This window comes from Panthera uncia, assembly GCF_023721935.1.
Source record: "Panthera uncia isolate 11264 chromosome B2 unlocalized genomic scaffold, Puncia_PCG_1.0 HiC_scaffold_24, whole genome shotgun sequence".
NCBI classification, from domain to species: Eukaryota; Metazoa; Chordata; class Mammalia; order Carnivora; family Felidae; genus Panthera; species Panthera uncia.
Genome location: NW_026057580.1, coordinates 80,104,288 through 80,129,399, shown reverse-complemented (window position 1 = coordinate 80,129,399; position 25,112 = coordinate 80,104,288). Strand labels below are relative to the sequence as shown.

The 25,112-nt window shown below is 34.7% G+C and overlaps 1 protein-coding gene and 1 long non-coding RNA gene across 8 annotated transcripts in view; one reads left to right on the top strand and one right to left on the bottom strand.

The window, feature by feature from the left end:
- TRDN (triadin) overlaps window positions 1–25,112 on the top strand; it is a 275,510-nt gene that overhangs the window by 129,602 nt on the left and 120,796 nt on the right. The window lies entirely within an intron of this gene.
- Window positions 1–25,112, bottom strand: part of LOC125937975 (uncharacterized) — a 46,831-nt gene that overhangs the window by 3,486 nt on the left and 18,233 nt on the right. For all 6 annotated transcript variants that reach the window (XR_007462566.1, XR_007462565.1, XR_007462568.1 and 3 more), the window contains one exon: window positions 4,555–24,433. This is a non-coding gene — a long non-coding RNA (uncharacterized LOC125937975). The remainder of the gene's footprint in view (window positions 1–4,554; window positions 24,434–25,112) is intronic.

The following is a 25,112-nucleotide window of genomic DNA, read 5'->3' as shown; positions in this document are numbered from 1 at the left end:
CTTTACTAATATCTTAATTAAGAATGAATAACTTGTTTGCTTGTACTAGGCCTTTTGCAGATTTAAAGACTGATAGTACTATGTTATGTTTGGGGAAACAATTCTAAGAAGATGGTATTGTCAAGAATAGAACTAATTTACAATAGAACAATTGAAGCTAATTGTTTAAAGCAAACTATATTTTGGTTCTAAGCTATTTTATATGGAAATTTCTCTAAAATGTATAATTACATTCATATTTATATCGGCAAATGGGCATATTTAAAACAAATATATAATACATCTAGGTCCTAGAAAATTAGAAGATCATGAGAACTTTGAGTTTCAGGAAAATTTAGTTAATTCTAATAACTTATGCAAGCTAATTTCCTCCCTTCTTTTCTTCATTTTCTTAATCTTCTTTCTCTTTTTTGTTTACTTCCTTACTGAGTTAGAAACTGAAATAAGGGGGAAAACACTGAAAAATATGGTGATTCACTTGGATGATGACTCACTTTGTAAAAATGATTAATGCTAACATATGTATATAGCGTCATAGTAACCTTAGAAAGAAACATCAGGAAAGTGGTTTAGTATAGTAAAAAAAAGAGGGCTTAGGACATAAATACAGATGTGATTCTTGACCCCATCCTTTTCTAGCCTTGGACCTTGAGAAAATCATTAAACTCCACTTGATCTTCAGTGTCTTTACATTTAAAATTGGGGTCACAGTCAGCAATAGCACTACTAGAAATTTATCCAAAGGATACAGGAGAGCTGATTCTTGGGGCACATGTACCCAATGTTTATAGCAGTGCTTTCAAAAACAGCCAAATTATGGAAAAACCTAAATGTTCATCAACTGATGAATGGATAAAGAAGATGTGGTTTATATATGCAATGGAATACTACTTGGCAATGAGAAAGAAGGAAATCCTGCCATTTGCAGCAACATGGATGGAACTGGAGAGTATTATGCTAAGTGCAATAAGTCAGTCAGAGAAAGACAGATATCATATGTTTTCACTCATATGTGGAACTTGAGAAACTTAACAGAAGACAATGGATGAAGGGAAGGGGAAAAATAGTTACAAACAGAGAGGGAGGGAGGCAAACCATAAGAGACTCTTAAATACAAAGAACAAACTGAGGGTTGATGGGGGGATGTGGAGCGGGGAGAGTGGGTGATGGGCATTGAGGAGGGCATTTGTTGGGATGAGCACTGGGTGTTATATGTAGGTGAATCACTGGAATCTACCCGCAAAACCAAGAGCACATGAATGCACTGTATGTTAGCCACCTTGACAATAAATTATATTTAAAAAAATAATATATAAAAATAAAAGTCAAAATAAAATAAAATAAAATAAAAATAAAATAAAATTGGGGTCACAGTAAAAACCTTGCAAAATTAGAGGCACCTGGGTGGCTCAGTTGGTTAAGCATCGGACTTTGGTTCAGGTCATGATTTCATGGTTTGTGAGTTCAAGCCCTACATTGGGCTCTGTGCTGACAGCTCAGGACCTGGAACCTGTTTCCAATTTTGTGTCTCCCCCTCTCTCTGCTCCTCCCCTGCTCGCAGTCTGTCTGTCTCTCTCTCTCAAAAATAAATAAACATTAAAAACATTTTTAAAAGTCTTGCAAATGTGCTGACAAAGCATCTAAGGAGAGGCACAAAATACTATTATAACTTTATTTCTTAAATCATTCAATTTAGCACAGCCTGTCTGAAAGAAACTTAACATTGACAATGCTCAGTCTATACACACCATTAAGTCCATTTTAGGTAAGAGATTTGTTGCCCATTTTATTTATCTGTGGTGGTTTAAGAGAGTTACATTCTATGCATATTTTGGTTTGTAAAGATCAACTGTTTACTTATATGCAACATGAATCAATATTGTTAATGAGCATGTGTTTTTAAATTTTATTATTTGAGGAAAATAATGTGTTCTTTGTGTCACCCAAGTTATTGATAGAACTAATTGATCATAAAATACAATTACTAAGAAAATCACAGGACAGAGAGAACTGTCCTGTCAATGTCCTGTCACTGTCAAAATCAATGAGGGATGCTAAGCGTTTAACAGTCACAAAGCTAATCAGATCTTTTCCAAAATTTAACAGCAAATCAAGATCAGAAGGAACAGTGAAACCATGTCTACATGAGTTGAGAATTCCTCTATTAACCATACGGGGGGAGGTCTTTTAAAGTCATATGTGAACATTTTCTAAATAGCCATGAGTTCAGATCTGTAGCACTATCTAGTATCCTAACCCATGAAAATAATTCCCAAGTGCTATACGATTAGATTTTTATTAAAGCTTATGTATTTATTTTGAGAAAGAGAGGGGGCGGTGCAGAAAGAAGGAGAGAGAATCCCCAGCAGGCCCCATGATGTCAGTGCAGAGCCCAATGCAGGGATCAAACTCACAAACTGTGATATCATGACCTGAGCAGATATCAAGAGTCAGACATTCAACAGACTGAGCCTGATGCCCAGATTAGATTTCTTAATATCACTTATTACCTTTCTAACTGCTTTCCTAGTTTATTTCATCTACCTACATTCATGATTTTGAAGATTTATTTCTATAATGTATAAGAAATTAAAGAATATGTAGATGAGTATTTCTGGAGAATTAGTGTTTTTCAGCATTTCAAGGGGTGAAACAGAAGAATCTGGAGAAGGGAAACCTGTATGGTATAGCTATTGTTTCATGTAACAAGTCACGTAAAAGTTCGTAAGTGTACAGAAGGAAAATTTCTGATATTTCCTTTGTTGGTGAGACAATACATACGATGGAGTTAGAAAGCACTAAATATGGCATGTGTTTTGAAAAATGAGGAATGAGAAATAAGATTTAATCTGGGCATATTAATTTAGAGAAAAGGCAAGTGATAAGACTTTGACTCTGACTGACAATTAGAGAATAAAACAATTCCTGCCAAGCTTATTGCTCTGCATGTATCCAGTATTTATAAAACATTTGTGCTTCCATCTGTTTCTGTTTGGGATTAGTAGAACACCTGTTATTGTTTAGCTAGAGTTCATTATTAATTATTGGTAATGAGTTTTTTTAAACATAATTTGATTTTTTCCTTTTGGGATAAAATATGTCCCTTATGCAATGTTGCCACACCCTCAAAAGTAGCCCAAATCACAGTTGAGATTTGAAAAAACCTCATTAATGAAATGTACTGACACAATGACATATGTCCCAAGTTTTTCTTTTCTATCCCATTAAATAAAATACTTCTGACAAAGATACCATTAGCATTTTTTTTAGCTAAGATATACCTGAGGAACTGAATTGCTCTTTCTGAAACTCTGTAGTGAATATACACTATCTTATGGTCAGTAAAAATCCTTACCTCAATTATAAGGACTATCTTAAGAAGCCAGCATAAACTATAACCGCATATACAACAGTCATTTGTTGTATATAACAATTAAAATTCTCGGGTACTGACTCACTCTATCTTCAATTGAAAATTAAGAAATTCTATTTAAACCTAGAAAATGAGTATATGCTACTAAGGTTGGTCCTGTGGGCAATCGGAGTAGACGTATATGTATAATGCATAATTTTAGGGATATTATGGTTACCGAAGTGCCCCCTTCTCTAGAAATATTTTTTTTCTGCTGCTCTTAAATGATCTAACAACCCTGACATTAGATCTCTTGATTGTGTCCTTGGTCAGTTCATAGAACATGTTTTGGGTAATCCCTAAACTGTCTTAAGGAAGAGAGGTGAGAAAAGGAAAGGGAGAGGAAGGGAGGGAGGGAAATGGATCCTGTCCTAAGGAGGCTGTCTTGAAGCTGATGATTCACACTTTTTAGGGTTAAAATAGTCTAGCTGTCATTTTCTTTTAAGACAACTATGAAAACTGGTCAAGGTAGACATTAATAGCTACATTGAGATTCACTTTATGGTGGTGGTGGTGGTGGTGGTGGTGTGTGTGTGTGTGTGTGTGAGTTTTGGTTTTGCTTTTAGAAATTGATAGTAGTGATGATCAAGATAAATGACTTTAGGTTTGCTTATCTTTATCATCCTTCCAGTAATTCCAATCTCCTTTTCAATACTTTGCTGCTAAGCACATTTTTCTTAAGTGATAGCCATACTGATAATTTCATTCATTTAGGTAGACTCTAAAAGAACCATTATGGGGCACCTGGTGACTTAGTCGGTTAAGTTCCTGACTTTTGATTTCAGCTCAGGTCATGACCTCATGGTTTGTGAGTTTAAGACCCCCATCAGACTCTGTGCTGAAAACCCAGAGCCCTGTTTAGGATTCTCTCTCTCTGCCCCTCCCACTGCCTATGTGTGCACATACACATGTGTGCTCTCTCAAAAATAAATAAACTAAAAACAAAAATTGTGAGCAAATAAAATTGAAAAAAAATAAATAAATAATAAAATAACCATCATGATCTTACTACGCATTTTCACATTTCCTCTTCATCAACTTCCATCTGGGCCAAATAGATTGCATGTACTCCTGGGTGAAGTCAACTGAGTTAAGCAAGAGACAAATTTCAATAAGGAAAAAAAATCACATGGCTTACAGACCTCTTTATATTTATTGTAGATAAGGAAATCAATTTAAATGTCCAGTACAAGAACTAGGCCTTGTATGCTTTTGCTTCATCATTTTAACACTTTTTTTTCAGCTTTTCATCTCTGTATGAAAAAAATCATAATCAAAAAGCCATTATGATTAAAGTTCAATACAAGTTAATGTTTATCCCTTAGAAGTTATCCCACCATTAAAATCCAACTACTACCTGACTTACTTGAACCAAGAATTTATGTTAAGGTAATTTATTCCCCTTTCTGTGTAATTTACTCTCTTAAAATTGAAGGTAGTCACCTATCAAAATCTTCTCTGAGTATAATAAGGTATTCTTTGGCAGTCTGTATTCCAATTCTATGGGTTTTTAGGTCCACAGCTAGAAATAGAGCCTCAAGGAATAAGAGTACTCTCATTTTATTAAGATCCTTTTCTTGAACTTCAGTTGTGCCTAACTGCATTTTTGGTTTGATCCTGCTGAGAAGAGGTCAAATGTAATTGCATTATAGTCACTGTTATTTAATGGTTTAATCTAATGTATTTCAGAGCTCAATTGGCTATAATGTAGAAGACTAGGTAAGATTCAGCCTTACTTTACTTTCCTCCAAAAAATACTGCTCCATGAAAACATACTCACTTTAATTCCAAACATCTCATTATTTTCACAAAATAAAAGTTCTGGGAGTTTTGATGTTAACGCAATAAACATCTGTTGAATCCCCTCTGCAAGCTGCTGGTCCAGAAAAGAGATAAGACATGGCATATATAACTTTATAACTAAGGATAAATTGATAAGTATGCAATAGAGGTTTAGAAAATGTAAATGCTAATCTCAGTATACTAGGAACAATAGTTATCTTTACTTACCATTTGGACCTCTTAGTGTTTTTTAATATTTTAAATCATTTAAAAAATGGTTTACAGAAGTAAGAGTAAAGAGGTGAAAATTGTGATAAGAACTTAAACATAGCAAAACCAAAAGTTTATTTCATCAATTTTCTGATTTTGAAGATGTATATACTCCAGATTGGAAACATCTTCAGAAAGGAACTAACTGCCCATCAATATCATGAATAAACCTGCAATATATACATCTAATTGATACTAATTCTAGATTTCAAACACATCTTTAATAGGTTCTAGCATAGTATCACTTCTGGTTCATTTAGAATTTGCGTTATCAAAATGCAACAGTCAACTTTTTCAAATCTTTGAGGCACGTAATTTCGTTAAAAAACAATGTCATCTCCATTCCATAACTACAAGACATTTTTATTTTTAGATTCTTAAACATTATTTAGAATGATGAATCCAATGAGTTTTTTTTTTATTTATACATAATTGATTTCATTCTGATACTGGCCTTAACCTTTCTTTAACATTTGTGTACTTAAAAACTATAAATTTTGGCACACAGACTTTATAAAAAATGAAAAAGTATTATAATATACCCTTAAAACAAAATGAGATAAGTTCTTGCCACAAAATATTGCATGGTGAAGTCCTTCTGGTTGAAGGACTAACTGCATGAGAATATCCTATTTCATTTTTGTCCTTGGAAATGAATTGTTCCCTCGTGGATTCTTGAGTTTGAGAAAATTCATTGTCATCTGAAAATCCATGGTCTGAGATTTCATTTGAACAATTAATTTCAATTTCACCCTAATCATTTAAGTTTAGCATACTTAGCTCTCTTTTTTACATTTGTCTTCTGATTCATCTAATAACCTAAACATCTTCCTTTGTCCATTTTCTTCTTTTTGCAGTTATGGACGAAACATAGAACTTCTAAATTCTAAACTGTGCTCAATGAAACTAGAAGTAGATCATAAGAATGTTTCCAGACTTCTTTTATGCGTTCTTGAATGACGATGCAACATTTTAGTCAAAAAATAAGAAAACTGAATGATGATGAGAATGGAGGTTTATTTTGCAATTGCATCATCCTTCCAGGCAACTCCATCATTATTCTATTTTCTTATCATTTTACTCATTTTTAGCATTGATGGGAATAATTGATGAGTCATAATGAAGTAATTCCTGAATTCATGAAATAGAAATGTTCAAGAGAGAGGAAAAATAAGATCATAGAGATTCCATCATGTATCCTGGATTTTTTTAAATTGCCCAACGGTGCCATGTAGCAAATTACAAGTTATAATGAGTTTTATTCTGTTTAGAAAATAAGTATTTTTTTTCCTTTGTTCCTTGGACAACCTGTAAGGAAAAGTAAGACAAGATAAATCAGTCTCTACAAGTAGTTACAATTGCTCAAAACAAAACAAAGCAAAACAAAACAAAATAAAATCTCAAAAACTCAGATTGACTTCAATAGACTCTGCTAGCACACTGAGAATCAATGGACAGAACATAAATTGAAGGTCACACAAGCCAGGATTTAAATACTTTGCTTAATAACTTTTTCTGAGTCTCAGTTTTTAAATCAAATATATTTCTTAAGGTTGTTAGATGGTGAAATAAAATAGTGTATGCACATATCCTCTCCCCACACTTTTTCACTTTCTCTTTTACCATGTAAATTTACTGCAAAAATGATAATGCTTCTAGTGTGAAGATCAGAGAAGATCTTATGGAAGAAGTAAAAGTTGAAAGGGGTCTTGAGACATTGGTGGACTGTGTCTATATAAGTTTAAGGATAAAGACATAAGACTGAATAGCTAACATTTAAGTCACATAGTCACACTAATTTGAAGTGTTCTTTTATAACTACCTGCTGTTGAGTATTCTCTGCTAGATTCTTAAAATAATCTTATTTAATCCATATAAAACCTTGGGAGGAATGTATTATCATCCTTGTTTTATAGAACAGAGAATGGAGGTAGAGAATTTAAATGTTTTGTCCGGGTCAAACACAGTGCAGACAGGGGATTCAAACACAAGCCTGACTAATTCTAAAGCCCAAAGCTCCCTGCTTGTTTAGGCATAGGTGGGGAAATGCAAGTGGTTCACAGTGGTTGACATTCAGGAAGCCTAGAAAGAAAAACAAAATTGGAAACATTTGTGTAAGAAGGTTTTGAGGGGATGGCCTTCTTGCACAGTTAGGATATGTCCAAGGAGGTTCACAGAGGTAGAACCATGGGTTTTATCATCACAAATACCAAAAGAGAGGAAAATAAAAGATTATTCAGAGGTTGTTGACTTGAAAAAACAATAATAATAGTGCTCTAAATAGGGAGTAAAGGAAAAGACTGGTCAAAACTCATGAGAGTGAGAAGAGCTAGTGATGTAGGAGATTTCAAATCCATTACCTATTCTTAAGGCCGCAGATGATGGTGTTCAGTTACAAAAGGGGAATATATGAAGATTCCAATCGAAACATCATTTAAGCACCTGCTAAATACCAAGGTTCATACCAACTATTGTCACACACTTTACTCATTTAATTTTCACAGCATACTCTGAAGTAAGCAGTTAGATAATCAAGTGTGGAGTTTTGGTGAGAGGTCAATGGTGGAAATGAGGTTACCAAGAGAGTGAGTGAAATAAGTGAGCATACAAATATTGAATACATGAATACTGCATGCACTGTGGTCTCAGAATGAACACAGTAGGGGATATAAGAATACTAAAAGATGATCCCTAACTTTAACAAGTAGAATTATTTGAAACAGAAAATGGTAAAAGGTTAAAATTGGGAGTGAGATTGCATAATACTGACACCACATGTTACATGTTTCAGAGAGACATCTGTGATTCTTGATGTCAGGGAAGACAAAGGACACCTAGAATTTGAAAGATGGGGAGTATTTGACTAAGTGCTAAGGAATACACAGGCCTTGGTTCGTGTATGAATGAAAGAGAAAATGAACATGGACGTGACATGGCAGAGCATGTGAAATTGATGTGTTTGTATGACAATGAGGATATTGGACTGACAAAAAGATAAATTAAGATTAGAAAACATCGGGAAATAAGGAGTGATAAGTTTGTGGTGACATTATACTCGGTCAATCAGCAAAGCTGTATGTAACTTGGCATGGAAGAGAGTCTGAAAAATTTGAAGTACAACAATGACATGAAATCAGCATTACAGAGAGTGTGATCAAGCAGCATCTGCTAAAGGGATTAGAAATAGGGTAAAGTTTATGAAATATTGCTAACACTGATGAATCTAAAACATGGTTTTGAAGGAAGAAAGGACAAATTTACTAAGTCATCGTTCATATAGGTGGTGATGGGAACTGTGTACAAGTGACTTAAGAAATTAATGTTGTAACTCAAAATGTTATAAACTATTTCGACGATTTAAGTTCACACATGAGGTAGAAACTTAAATGAGGTTTAGATGTAAATGAAAAGAGTGAGTATATGTGATTATTTACTAAAAACATAGTGCAGTGAGAAAAGTGCTAGAACTGACATGTTCATAACCTAAAATGGAGTAATAATTTGCTTTCCTTCTTTGGCTGCTTTCTGTTGTTTTCCATGGTTTTATTTGGATTCTTTGGAGGTAGCCACCAATGCATGGACATTTCAGGCAGAGAAAGCAGGTGGGTAGGCAAGTAGACTCTAGAGCCGGACTGCATGGCTTTAATTCTAGGCCCTGCCACATGCTTGAAATATGACTTAGTCACATTAATCAATCTCTTTAGGCCTTCATTTCCTCCTCTGTCAAATGAGGCTGATAAGACTGTCACAGAATACATTAGCAGATGGTCAAAGCACATTTAAGGGTCCATTGCTCTCTGAGTGTCAGCGTTTCTTTAGTAACTGGGCACATATCTATGAGTTGTTACAAGCAGAACCACATCAACAAATACACAACACCAATTTTATCCATCGTAGCCATCTGATGTCTTTTAGCCTTGGATCTACTACCTATGTAATGTGGCCAATAATACATAATTGACAGTATTATATTGGGGATTGTAGGAAAAATCTTACATTATATGCTTATAATGAGTTTGGTTTAAGCATATCTTAGATGAGTTTTCGGAACTATGCTAGATTCTACAGATACAGCACTGAATAAATAGGCATGGTGCTTATTTATAAGGAGAATAATAGGCATTATTTTTTAGGGTTAACATTTAGACCAATCCAAGAACACCCATTAACATTTAAGAAGCACTATTTACACATATAGTGGTGGGGGGGGTGACGATTGTGCCCAATAACAAAATTGTGATTTTCTACCCACCACTCCTGATTCCTTTCTGATTTAATTATTGTTTATCATTAGCATTCTCTCCCTAACAAGTCTTTCTTTTCTGCCTTGTATACAACTTTAAGAAACATTTGCTTTTAAATCCCTACTGTCTCATACTTTGCCAGATCCACGATATGTTTATTGAATTGAATTCATGGTGCATAATATTTTTCTCAACGAAAAAAATTATTGATGATCATCCCAGGACAGCCCTCTTTATTCATTCCTGGAAGTAATCTTGTTATTTAAAAAGATGACAGGTTTCTAAGCATTGCAAATAGGCCCTATGTAAAGATTCTTAAAGGAGTTATTGGTAGTATCTCTAGAGACAGAGGCTCAGAATTAACAAAGACTGGTTTGCTGCATGCATCTGTAAACTGCAGGCAGCATAAAGAATCAGAAAAAAGTGGTAGAAAGAAAGAGGAGAAATCCTACACTTAATTACAGGCATGCATGGTTCCTGGACATAGCATACCCTGTGAGAGTTGCCTCTGATTATCTGAAGTCCGTGGAAGCTGTTCAAGATAAATGTATTAGATTTCCATATTTGTCACAATCAATCCACGGAACATTCTAGTCACTATAAATAGCTGGTATGTACATAGAAATAGATCTGAGAACCTTTGCCTGGCTGTGATTCCTCTAAGGCTGCTGTACTCTCTCTAGCAGGTAAAGGGACCATAGATTTTGGGAGAGGGCTAGTAAATAGAAAGACCGCTGTCCTTGTAATACCAAGTTGTATGACTTCACTTCTCTGTGTCCAATTAAAGGAAACAAAATGAAGGCCTGTTTTATTTTCCTTACATTCTCATTCTTCACATTTGTCTCCTAACCCTTTTGAAAGAAGTGGTGGATTTTAGAGGAGTATCTTTGCTGTGAGGGAACTTTGAATAAAGCATCGTTTTGGTCTAGCCTTGTCACTCTTAATGGCATGGACTTGCTGTCAGACAAAAATAAATTCCTCCTCAGGTAACCTACTGAGACTATTCAAAGCATGTTCTAAAATAGTCTGAAAAAGGAACAAATAATACAGAGTAATTTGAATTGCTGCATGAAAAGCAAGGAAAATTAAGGCTTAATCAAAGAATTATCAAACTAATTAGGTGTTATTTATTAATGTGCCATGTCTTATAATAATCTTATCTGTCAATTCATATGAAAGAGTGCAGATTAAAAAAGCATTCTAGTAATTATGTGAATATATTCCCCTTGTCCTGCTCTAAGGTTCATTTGGGTGGCCCCGTAGATAAAGAATGGAGAATCTGTGGCTTTCAAATAAATATATATATAGTTCTTATCACTTTTCTAAAGCAGGCCTTAATTTAAATATGAGAATAACAAATATGCCCCATACTTATTTTGGTACAACTAATTGTGAACCAAGCAGTTTGATATAACTGCTTTCGGAGAGACCTAGATGATGAACAAATAGTCCTCACCCCTAGCTTTTTTTCCTGTACAGGATGTTTGTGCAAGATGGAGACAATAATGAATTTTGCAATATTAACATTACTGCTACCAAATTCAACATTTTGATGTCTAATAGTTGCTCAGCATTTTTTGATCCGGTATATATTTTGGTTCTCTAAAAATATTTTCTAAAATACTCTGTTAAGAATACTAATGGTCATAACATGAGTTTCAAAGCAGAAGGAGAAAACAATCTAGTCAGATTATTACAAGTAGAACAATGAACAGTATAAAGCAGCTGGGGAAGAAAAATGGGAGAAGGTAGTAATTAAGTACTAAATCATGTTTGCAGATTATACTCACTATTAATGTCTAAAGAGGAGAGGCCCACAGAGGTTAGGATAGACTTTATAAAGCTATAGTATGTTTCCAATGCTTACTTTCAACATCATTGTGATTGTTCTTATTAATTGCTTACAATGAGCTTGTTACTTATTTTTTTTAGGTAGTCAAGTTTTTCACTAGAAGGGGGATAAAATAGTCATATAATTATATGTACTTTTCATTAACAACACCAAGTGAGAAATCAACACAGGGTAAAAACTGAACAAAGCAATATCTCACCATATGGATGTCATCTACATCACTGTGCATCCCATTATACTTTAGCGTCTCTCCTTTGTCATTCACACTTAATTATTTATATTACATCTCTTAAATCCCCACTATTCTATTTTATTCCATATTTCTGCTTCGTGGTTGACATGAAGCTTTCCTGAAAGAAAAACTGCCACCTACAAATTACTTTCTATTGTATCCATCCACAGTGTTTAGGTAATAAGCGTGTGTTTAGTGGATGAGACTTGTTTGTAATAATTAGAATCTCTTATAGAAAGGGCAAATAGATATAGAGAAAGAACCAGTACTGTCGTATTGAAACATCCTGTAAAAAACAACCTGATGAATTAATATTCTCTTATAAAATAGTTGCATAAGATGTAAACCGTTTCCACTTTCTATTATTCATGATGGGATTATATTAATGATGATTTTTCTCCCAGAGGAATATTATTTTTTTTGTATAATTATAAGTAGCCTCCTGGCAGACACTGGATAAGCAGTGAGTATTGTTTCAAATGACAAAATGGTATCAATTATACACAATTTAAAACAGGAAGAGAAGTTGGATGATTTCCAAATGTGTCATTCAAGTGAGAATGTATTTGTGAATTTAATTGTGTTTGTAAGCCTATTAAACAGTAATTATTAACATGTTATCATTTATCCTTTATCTATCAAGTGCAAGTATTAAAATATTTAAGTTTATGTTATATGCCTGTAGTTGAAAAGGTGTAGAGTTTTATCATCTTTATTAAAGCACCCAGTAGAGAATTCTCAGCTAAAACAAAACATCAAATCCTTTGTCTCCTCCTGAGATAAATCCTAAAACCTGAAGTTCCCTTTTTCATTGGCTCTATGATTCTTCCTTCAGCTTTCCATATCTCTTTGAATTGCTTGTGAACATGGGATATATGCATGTGTCAGAGACAATTAACAAACAAACCAAAAAAAAAAAAAAAAAGGAAAGAAATTTTCTCACAGGTGGAGACAAAGGATAGGATAGTTGCAACATCCCTTTGCCAAGTACTGTGTGGTATGGAAATCGCTAAACAGGGTGGTTGAAAAGTGCCAAATTGATTTTATTTTATATGAATGAGATCCCTGTATAAAAGAGAAGCAACACCGTTTTTTCAAATCCCATGCAATAGCTTAAAAAAGTCTGTCTCTGCTTTTGAGGATAAGGAGAAAAAGTCCCAAAGCACCTTGATTTATATGGCTTACCTAGGGTGAAGGAAAACTCAGTCATACACACATTATTCAGCAGCTACCTCCCTTTTAAAGATGTTTGAGGGCGATCAGAGATGATGATCATGATGGCTTTGATGAAGACAATGGAATGCTAAAAATTCCATTGGAATTTTGGATTTTTAGTCAATTTTTAGTAATTGGATTACTAAATCCTAATGGTATGCCAGGCCAGGTGCTATGCTAAACTCTGGACGTGGATCATCTCACTGAGTTCTTACCAAAACCTAGGAGCTGGGTTATAATTTTCCCACCTCATAGATTAGGGAATTGAACGAAGAGGAAGTTTCGGAATTTGCTCAGATGGCTGGATATTATCTCCAGCATTGTAGGGAGAATTATAAATCTATTTTAAAAAGGGGGTCACTGCCTCCTAGGTTTTCTTTTCTTTTTTCCTTCACTTTATTTTCTAAGTGGTATAATTTAAGAAAAACTCACCATCCCTGTATATAATGCAAATTTGACATGCACTCCTAAATCTTGTCATTACAACTGCCAAAGAAAGAAGGCAGTCTGTTGGTAACTTTCAGTTTGTTTGTTGGTTGGTCAGTGAAAGTAATATGGTATAGAAACCCCAGGCAAAGGGGACTGTGACTTCATACTCAAGAGCACAAATGTTTTTCACTGAAATTACTGAAGGAGTCTTGGATATGGTTTGCTTTTGAATTTCCTGGGATTCTATTAAGTTGGCCAAAAGCCTGATAAAATATCACACAGTTCCATGATTAGATTTTTAAGTGTATTTTATTTTTAATGGTTAAAGTGACAGCAAATTGAGATAGAAGAGAACCTAGGGTAAATTTATCTCGAAGGTTGTTGGTGGGTCCTGAAGTTACTGAGAATGAAAACAACAGATTCTAGCAGTTTAGGAATTGATTTAGCAATCAACTCTGCCAGCTGCTCTCTGTCAATAACCTCTTTGGTAGAATCCTAAAGTCAAACAGCTAGAAGAGACATGAGACAGAAGGAGACATTATTTATTCGTCATGTTTAGATAGTTTACAAAAATGTCAAGCTTCCTAGCTCTTGAGAAGTGAATTTGTTATGCTACTTGTAAGTTTTTTTAATATGTTCTGTAAATGTAATGATTTTGTCTTGGGGGCCATATTTTCTCTTATTTCCTCATCTTTCTGATTACATACTTTCCCAATGATCAACAATTTGGTGTGACTTGATTTTCCATCTTTGAGGAAGTCTTTAAAGTGTCTCTGAAAAGTAATACTGAATATAAAGCCTGAACTATTACATTTTGACTTGAGAGTTATGACACATTAAATGTACTCATATTTAGGTGTATGCCATGTTATAATTACCTGGTTGATAAACAACAACCTTATCAGGACTGGTTCTTTTGTATTAACAGCAATGATCAATTAAATGAAGTGAATTATAGACTATTATTAGTCAGTATGTTAATGTGTGAGGGAGGAAGGGCTTGCCTAGGGATATAAAAGAAACCTGAGATTTTAACTCAAAATTTTATTGAGGTTTAGTGATTTTCCTCAAAAACTATACATTTATTTTTATTTTATTTGTTTTTTTTTGTTTGTTTTTCTTTTTTTTGAGATAGAAAGAGAGAGAGAAAGAGGAGGGGTAGGGGGAAAAGAGGGAGAGACAGAGAGAATCACAAGCAGGCTCCATGGCCCAGAATGGAGTCCAATACAGGATTTGATCTCAGGACCCTGAGATCATGACCTAAGCAATATCAAGACTCAGATGCTTAACTGACTGAGCCACCTAGGTACCCCCAAAACTATGCATTTTTAATTCTACTCAATTATGTGTTTAAAATTTACAAATAAGTATAATATTTTAAATATTTGCCATGCAGAAAAAGTTGATTTCTTTTTATAAATTGACTAAAGTTAGATCTCTTTATTTTTTTTCAGTTTTATTGAGATAATTGACACAATATTATATTAGTTTTAGGTGTACAACATGATGATTTTCTATGTGTGTATATTGTGAAATGGTCACCATAAGTTATAATTTTTATAATGCACATAGTTATAATTTTAATGATGAAAACATTTAATATCTCATCTCTCATCAATTTATAAACAATACTATAGTCACCATGCTGTACATTATAGCCCCAGGATTTATTTATCTTATAGTTAATTGGAAGTTTGTACCGTTAGGCTATCTTCACTCATTTCACCCACCCTTCATCCCACTCCACCTCTGGCAACCACCAATTTGTTCTCTGTGGGAATATGAGTTCTATTATTTTAGATTCCACATGTGAGATCTTATGGTATTCACCTTTCTCTGTCTGGCTTCTTGCACTTAGCATAGTATCTTTAAGATTGATTCATATTGCCACAAATGGCAGAATTTCCTTCTTTTTATGGCTGAATAATATTCCATTTTCTCTTGATAAATAGATACAGTTAGATAGAGTCCAATTCCAGCATATACATATATCACATTTTTTTAAATCCATTCATCTGCTGATGGACAGCTGGGTTGTTTTCATAAATAAGCCATTATAAATAATGCTGCAGAAAGTTGATTTCTAGTAAGATGAGCTATTTTTATCCTACCGCTTCTCCAACCACTCAACACCTTAGGAAGTAGTCATCCCCATTTGGTAAAGAATGTCAGATATTTTTGACATTGGAAAATGGCATCTAAGAGACCTAATTTTAATTCATTATAACTTTGAATACTAACAACCGATGGTCAAAAACATGCATTATTTGTATTTTAAATTGTCTTCAAGTGGAACAATAGGTAAAATGTCCATTAATAACATCACTTTATTATAATACAGAGAACTTCATTTAAGATCTGCTTTTTAATTATTATAAGATTATATCATTGAGTATAGAATTCTAAAACACAATATAACAACGCAATAATTGCAATTAATTAAAATTGCTCAGCACTATTCCAAATGTCGTTATATATTTTGTTCATTCCTTTTCTCTTTATGCTATTTATAAAATAGACGCAAAATACAAAGACAACATGCTACTGTGCAAAGAAAACAGCACCTGCCATCTTCATACACGGGTCCTGCTTATAAGCACTTAGGTGAATTTAGCAAGTTGTTTAATTTCTTTGGGTTTCAATGTTTGGCACTAAAACACTATTCAAGTTACATTTAGTTGCAGAATTATTTAGGCTGAAAAATACCTGAGTGGATAATTTACATAGTCTTCTTTCCACTTGAGGGGACCTATAGATATTCAGAATATATTACAAGGGTTACATCTTGATTGAATTATTTAATGATGCTACCTTTCTTCATTTTGGACTTTAGCTCACTTTTTCCCACTAGCCATGGGTAAACACATTAATTTTTCACTTTCATAGCAAGACTGTTGTTCCATTCATAAATAGGTAAAGATACTCAAAGAAAGAAAGTGAATGCTTTGGTCTGGAACCGTTAATGATTAAAAATGAATAAATGAATGAATGAATGAATGAATGAGTGAATGAATAAACAAGTAAATAAAATTTCACTTTTTTGTTGGAAGTATTTTATACTCTATAAAGAACTTAAAAAATAGCTATAATTTGGTCTGTTCTAGAAAATGTGACAGAGTAGCATCTAACATGCACTGATTCACTCATTCAGTTAGTCATTCATTTTCTCCTTTAATGATTCCTTTCCTTTCACAAGTATATAGTGCTGTTGCAGATTCTGTCCTCAAGTTGCTCATAGTCTACTGAAGATTTAAAAACGTGGGGGGGTGTAAAGCCCAAACTTGTATATAAACATCAGTGCATTGATGCTCAGAAGATAAAGTGCATCCTGGGTGCTCTGGGAGCATGTGAGGAGAGTGTGTGGAAGCGAATCAAGGGAGGAGATAAAATGGCCACGTTTTGAGGAATAACTGGAATAAGCCATGTTCTAGGCCATGTCATCACTCAGAATTTGCAATCCCGGAAATATTTGATTAGGGGCATGTGGTGGCTCAGTTGGTTGAGTGTCTGACTTGGGCTCAGGTCATGATCTCACGGCTTGTGAGTTTGAGCCCCACATCAGGCTCTGTGCTGACAGCTCAGAGCCTGGAGCCTGCTTCAGATTCTGTGTCTCCCTCTCTCTCTCTGCCCTTCCCTACTTGTCCTCTGTCTCTGTCTCTCTCTCTCAAAAAAATAAATAAATATTAAAAAATTAAAAAAAATATTTGATTAGATGTCAAGTGGGAGATTTGCATTGCATGTGCATGAGTGCATTCTAAGTTTTTATTTTTATTTCTTTTAATTGTGACTGCAGTTCATCTAATTTGCCTCATTTATCTCTTTTCCTCCTGCCTTTGGCTTTTGCATTAAAAGAAAAACATATGATTCATTTTACCTATCTGTCTCTTTCTTCCATCTTTACTGTCTGTCCCTTGGTTTACCTTGTGTGCAAATATGATTTGCTGTGGGTTTGGAAGACATATGGTTCAGAGAGCTAGAAGAAACTAAGAAAAGTAAAGAAACAGGAATTGTGAAAAACTTAAAAGTCTCCCAGTGAAAGTCTATCTAGAATTGTGGAAATGAGGTCAGGTAACAAAAAGATTGATCTTTAAGTAGGGAGTCTTTTTGATGGGCCACTTGGGGTCAATTCAGCATCTAATTAAGGTGAAACAAAACATGAACACCAAAGAAAACTGTAAAACTCTTCATAGAATGAACTAAATACTTACAGATCTTTCAAGGGTTAGGAATCATTGATAATAATAGATAACTGGCATTTATCTCGATCTTCCAAATAGACATTAAATAAATAGAAAAATAAAATAGAGTGGAAAAGGTCTTAATCTTATATTGGACTTGCTCTCAGTGTATGATTTTGTTAGGCCATTTATCCTTCCAGGGACTTTTTTTTTCCATTTGAAAACTCAGGGTGTTGGAATAGCTGATTTCAAAGGTCTCTCCTATACCCCAAAACTCTAGGATCATGATTCTGTGCCTCTATTTTCATTAGATCCCAAACATCAGGTATTTTGTCATAATTGAGGTATAAGGATAAATAGAACAATGATATAATCTCAAATCAATCTTGTTTCCTTTCTTTTCGTTGACTGTTCATGGAAAATTATTTCTACTTCATAAATTGGAGATGAAGAGGAAAAAACACTAATATTACCTTTATCATTTTTAATCAAAAGAATGTATGAAATATGCATTTGGCTGCTATTCCATGCTTTCCATCAAAGTGAATATGCAAATATATAACACATGGAAATATTAGGGAAGCTTTTTATCAGGATGCAAAGAAACCTTTCCAGTAGAAACATTTTGGCCTGGAGGAGTTTCTTTGATCTAAGAAGTTAAAGAATTTGGTGTTTTAAAACACTTATAATAGGGTTGTGTAACCAATTTATACTAAATAATCCATTTGCCTAAAACTTTTCTAAAATCATAGCAAAAAACTTGTAAATTAATTACCAATATAATATATTATTGGAATAATCTAATATAAAGTAACTATGGCTTCTACTTCAGTGTCCTCTATATAAGACCTCTGGCAAAATTAAAAACTACATAATCCAAGTGACAACAATGACTAAGCAGTTAGTTCATAAACAGCACCTGGCTGGGTAAATGGAAAATTCCTTGCCCTTATCTGAGTGTTCTCAGTTGTTCCCAGAAGCTCAAGTCAAATGATTTCTTTCCCTCACTTCTTACATTAAATTCATTTAATAGTCCTATTGGGTTTATGTCAAAATGTACTCTGAATCCATCCACTTACCTCCAATTCCTATGTTTTTCATTTATCATATATTTAAAAATGCCACCCATTATTCTGAATAGCATTTCTTATTACTTTTTCTTGATACATTTTTAATAAGATACTTATTTCCATTTTACTTGTTTAGTTACTGTTTTTTGTCTCCACCCACTGGAATCTCAGCTCCACGAAATAGGTGATTTTGTCTGTATTGTTCACTACTATAACTCCATATCCTACGGAAGTACCTGGTACTCAGTAGGCATTCAATAAATACTTGTTGCATTAATGATTGAATCTCTACCTCAAACCACCTAGTCCAAGCCCATGTCACTTTCTTACTTTCTATCATTTCAATAGTCTCCACCTGATATCTTGCTGTCCCTCATATCCTTTTCTCTACAAACATTTTTTTGGTTCACACACCAGCCAGTGATCTTTAAAAAACCTACATGCTGTACTAAAACCCTACAAAATCTTACCTTTGTCCTTAGGATAAATCCATACTCACCGGAATAGGCTAGAATGGTCTGCTATGAGCTTGTCTCTGTTTTCCATCACCGATGACCGTTAAACAAGCCAGTCTGGTCACTAGCTTAGGCTTTTTGTACTGCTATTCTCTGTCAAGAATCCTTTTATCAGACATCTTCCTAAGGTTTGCTCCTTTGTATTCAAGTCAGAGCTCAGATGTGTTCTCCTTGGAGAAAGGGCCACTTCCTGTGTTATGCATTCGCGCAGTTGTGTAACAAAGGCCTCCAACTCTGATTGCCCCACCCCAAGACAGCATGCCCTGGACTGGAGCTGAAACTGGCCAGGAGAGAGCTGCCTCTTAATTTTGCACTAAGCAGGTTTTCCTGACCAAATCTTACCACCGTGGCCTGCATATACTCAGAAGACACATTTTTCGAATTTGCACAAAGCTTCATAGGCTAGTGGCATCGTGCTTAACGGTGGCCCTCCTCTTCCCTTTCTGTCCATTTTAGCATCTTCCCTCTAAAATTTATCTGCTTCATCACTCTATTTTAATGTCCCTACATTTCTGAGATCTGAAATTATATGTCTTGCCTGTCTTAAATTATTAAATTATTGCCTGTCTCCCTCCATCTCTAACATAAACTCTGTAACAACAGCGTATTTCTCTATCTTCACTGTGGTCCCTCAGTGATTTCATTTGCCCATGAACACTCACAACAACCAGCTGGAGCAGAGATTATGGTTTCCATTTTATCTTGAAACCACTGAGACCTAAGTTAAGTGATAATTGTCTGTTTACTGAGTGCCCCATCCACTCGACTGAGTACAAGGGATGCAAAGTAGCTGTGTAGAATTTAGCAATTCATGAGTGGGAGGTATAAAGGTGTATTGGAGTAAACACCTCCTTGATTCACCCATTTCATATGAACTCCAGAACTTCTTCAAGTAGTTCTTTTATTGGTGAGGTCCTCATTTCTTGGGCAAATTCACATATCTGGGATTATTATATGAGTGGTCTAAAATTTTTGATCTCTATTTTAACAGATGGGGTGGGAAAGGGAGGGATGGTTGACACCCCAAATCCTTCTGGTCCCCTGTCCAAACTACATGGCAAGAGAAAGACACTCAGTAAGGAAACTTGAAGACCAAGATGTCCCCATTTTAAAATAAAAGACACTAGCAAAATCACGTCTCAGCCTAAAATATAAAACCATATTTTTGTTTAATGCTACTATTTGTTCAATTCCAAATTTTAAAAATGTTATTCTGCACATATAAAAATAGTGCAGCATACACAATTAATGTTATCGCTTTCACAAACTTGACCACGATTTTCTTACTAAATTCAGATCTCCCCACTTCACCATTAGTCATAGATTCACAAATGATTTTTATGAAATTGAAAGAACAAATTGGGATAGGAATTTGTAATTATTTTATACATTGTATTTTTTAAATGTAAATGAACTTGAACTCAACGGTCATTTACTGGAATGACACCTTCTCCATCCCAGAATCTATTACCATTTGCTGTTGGCAGTACAGAGGCCTTTCAAAGATCTTCTGGATGCATTTAGTACCTTCAGGAGAATGCAGTAGAGGCCTGGAGAATTAACTATCTGTCAGGCATTAGAGGAAAACATCTCCTCAACATTTGTTTCAAGATTTAGGGGATAGCCTTTAGTTGTATAGAAATGTTGTAGAAATAGGGAATCTCCTTTGATAAAGAAACCAGACAAATTAAATGTTAGTATAGTGAACTGTTTTTTACTTCATGTGATCTGAATTCAGCTCATAGCCTCCTACTTGACTTGAGATTCTGAGTAATTCCATTCATCATTCCTAGCAGTGTAAAGAAAACATTGGTAACTTAGATCATTAGAAGGAGTACACACTGTCTACTATCCCCAGTGGAATTTGACTAAACCAGAAACAATCAAATTGACTTGTGTGAGAAAAAACTCAGAACAATAAAATATTGGCAGCTTACAAACATGCCATTCAGGTATTATGGAAATAAGCCAGCCCAAATCACTCAAGGAACAAAAATAAAGCCAATTCACTATGTTTGTATGTCAAAGGGATTTTCAGGTAATAGCTTGCAAAATGAAGGGCACCTTTCGAGTTCCAACATAAATTTCAACAACCTAAATTGTTCCTTCAGAGAGTAACAATCCTCCGGAATTCTGAAGGAATATATTCCTAATAAAATTGTAAAAACTTCTTTCTTGTAAATGAGTTCTGTTATTTATGTCATGTTTAATTTTATCTGTTGTTATGTCTTTGTTTACTTGTCTCCAAGTCTGTTTCAAGTTCTCTTGTGTAATTAGATGGGACATAAATTGTAAATTAATTATTGGAAAAATTGGTATTTTGAGTATTTACTATGTGTTAGATGCTTTAACACTTAATCCTCATAACATTCCTAAAAACTAGCCTCATTCTATAAAGGCCCTAAACTGAGGCTTGGATACTTCATGAGATTTTCAAGTTTACCCAGTTTGTAAATGATGAAGCTGAAACTCTCACATATATATATAAACGCTCACCATTTGCCTCTAAGCATATAGTCTTTACACTAAGCAACAGTTTTTACTATAAAATTCTACTATTAATTTGACATTATATTGGCAGCATTTATTATATGATATTAAATTTATTCATATTTTTTAAAGTTTATGTATTTATTTTGAGAGAGGGAGCAGGAGTGGGGGAGGGGAGGGAAGAGAGAGAGAGAGAAAGAGAGAGAGAGAGAGACTGAGAGAATCTTAAGCAGGCTTCACACTGTCAGCACAGAGTCCAATGCAGGGAACCATCTCACCAGCTGTGAGATCATGACCTGAGCTGAAATTAAGAGTAGATAGCTTAACTGAGTGAGCCACCCAGGCACTCCTATATTTGTTCATATTTAAAATTGGGGGGCTCTTGGGTGGCTCAGTCAGTTAAGTGTCTGACTCTTCACTTTGGCTCAGGTCATGATCTCATGGCTGGTGAGATGGAGGCCCCCCCACCCAGTTGGGCTCCACTGATAAGGTGGATCCTGCTTGGGATTCTCCATTTCCTCTCTCTCTGGTCCTCCTCCACCCTTTCTCCTGCACCCCACCCCCCCGACACACACACTCTCACTTTCTCTCTCTCAAAATAAATAAACATTAAAAAAAAAAACTAATAAAATAAAATGGTCTCAGATTTCAACAGTATTCTCTGACATTATTTGAACACGAAAGAAGACTTTTCTTTATGTCAGTACTAAAGTCATGCGTCATGCTCTACTATGACGTATCTGATTTGTTTTAGTGCTCCCTAGCACAACAAAAACTTGTTCTGAGCTGATAATTCCCCTGCCAGGGTGACTTATAACTGTCACTCTGAAGGTAGGAAGACATCTGGCTTTTTCTTTCTCTGTTTTTTTTTTGTTTGTTTGTTTTGTTTTTTGTGTTGTTGTTGTTGTTGTTGTTGTTGTTGTTTGTGTGGTCCTACTTCCCCACTGTGTCCACTGCCTCACAATCTAGCAGTTAGACATTTTAGGGAGCGTGATATAGTTGATTACAGTTGTAGAGAATTTCTGACATAAACTGGATATTGCACTTTCTGCTGCAGAAGGCACCAGTTTGTTTGTTTTAGGAGTCCTACGTATGTTGGCATCCAGTAACTGTTTTTTCACCAGATTCTCTCTGTGTAGAATCTCTTCTCTTAATTTCTTTACCTGGCAAACTAATTTTAGGTATTCCAATGCAATTTACAGTTAATCTACTCCAGGGATCTTTCTACAACACCCCCTCTGTATATATTATTTACCATCATCACACTGTATTATAGTAATCTATTATAGTGATCTAAGTCTGTTTTAGTCAGTATATTGGGAACTTCTTTAAGGCAGGGCTGGGGTTTAATGTTTTTGGTATTACTATTATTATTTTTTAATGTTTATTTATTTTTGAGAGAGAGAGAGAGAGAGCACAAGCAGAGGAGGGGCAGAGAGAGAGGGTGAAACACAAAATCTGAAGCAGGCTCCAGACTCTGAGTTGTCAGCCCAGAGCCCGACATGGGGCTCAAACTCACAAGCCATGAGACCATGACAGGAGCCAAAGTTGGATGCCTAACCACTTATTATTGATGCATAATAAGTGCTCACTAAAATGTTTTTAAAATAAAATAATGACTTTATAGTTCTTCCAGGAAAATCTAAAAAGATTTTAGGGTATAAAGTATGAATAATTCCTTTGGAAAGAATTTCATATATTTTTGAAATAAATTTCTAAAAAGCTTATCAAGACTATAAAAGATTGAGATTTTACATCACCACTGTTCATGAAAGTATGACCTGGAAAGAAGTGACTTAGATTGAATAGGCACCATTCTATGAAGATATTTCTGAAAGCCTTAGTATTTAGAAACAATTGATTTATATTCATGGCCACTTGTACTTTAAGTTTTAATCATTTAATTGACTTCTTCCTAAATCTAGATTCTTCCTAGATTTAAAAGCTACAAAATATCAGCCTACTTTAGAAATATTTTCTTCAAGAACAGCTCTCTAGAAAGATTTGAGAATGGATATTTACAAGTATACATCCTTTTGACTTATAAAGTAAGTAGAGACTGAGTCTCCCACCTGCAGTCATGGACTCCCTTATGGAAGACGACCCTTTTCTGGCCTTAGGCAGTGGGAAAGGGGCTTTGAGCACCTCAAATCTGGAGCCTACATGGAAATTCAGCTCACTTCTTAGGAGCTGAATGGCCTGAAAACCTGTTCACTTTAGTTTTCAAACCATAAAGTGAGAATACACCTACTCCTAAGGATCTTGTGAAAATTAAATGACTTAATGTATCAAAACTGATTGGGATTGTTCTAAGCATAGAGTAAGCAGTATGTAAATGTTAGGTAGGGAAAAATAATGGAGATCAAACTTTCTTTAGAGTGCCCAGCCTCATCTTCTCTTTGTACACTGAAAGAGGAACTTTTATGTTGCCATCTGTTTCTATCAGATCTTTGCTCTCATTAGGAAAAAAAATTAATAATAATATGGATCGATACTTTTCTAGGTATACGACTGGCGTGTCATGAAACAATGTGCTTTTATGCATGCTTGAATATGCTCAAGAATCAACCTAGATGGTCTAACCACTATAAGGGAATCCTATAATGAATGGAGACTAACCGCTATTTGGCAAGAGGGTCCAGGATTCCTCCCTTCTCACCACCACAGAAGGTGGTGTGTGTGCCTCTCCAGTTGCTCTGCTTGCTAATCCACAATTCACCAGACCAAACTAATTTTGACAAATTCTAAAAAAAAAGGAAAACTTCCAGTAAGCAGGCAGGTCTGCTGACATTTGATAATATCTAGTTGTCAGTGAGATTTCAGAAGGTGCCTATGCCCACACCAATTCCTGGATTTAAAAGAAACACACAGCAGAAATTTGTGGAATGAAAATTAATGATAAAACATTTTGCAGGCATTTCATACGGGATCATATGTTAGTTAATGTTTACAGTTCATGGCCTGGATGGTTTTGGTTAATTAAAGAAATCACTTGGGATAAGGAAGCACTCAGAAACGATTGTGGGTTTTTATACAGTTCATAATAAGCCCAGAGACTTGAGGGAGCCTTTCAAGGCTCTATAAAACTGAATATATTTTCCCTTTGGCCCATTATTTACTCAACTGCAGGTCATTTACTTCAGCAGGAGAAAATGTACCTGTTCAATATCAAAAGGCCCATGAATTTTAACCTTCTTTTATTGCCCTATTATATCATTTGAGAATTTTAAGTTAAATGAAAAAAATGGTGATTTTTCTCTATATTAGGACTCCTCTCAGCTTCTGTGATTTTAGTTTCCATAATTTAAAGTGCATATTGAAAATAAATTGCTTTATTTGATTGCATGTAGATTTTCCATTAATGAAGTCCAGTAGATATATTTAACATTGTATATACATCTATGAAAAGTAATATATTCAGAA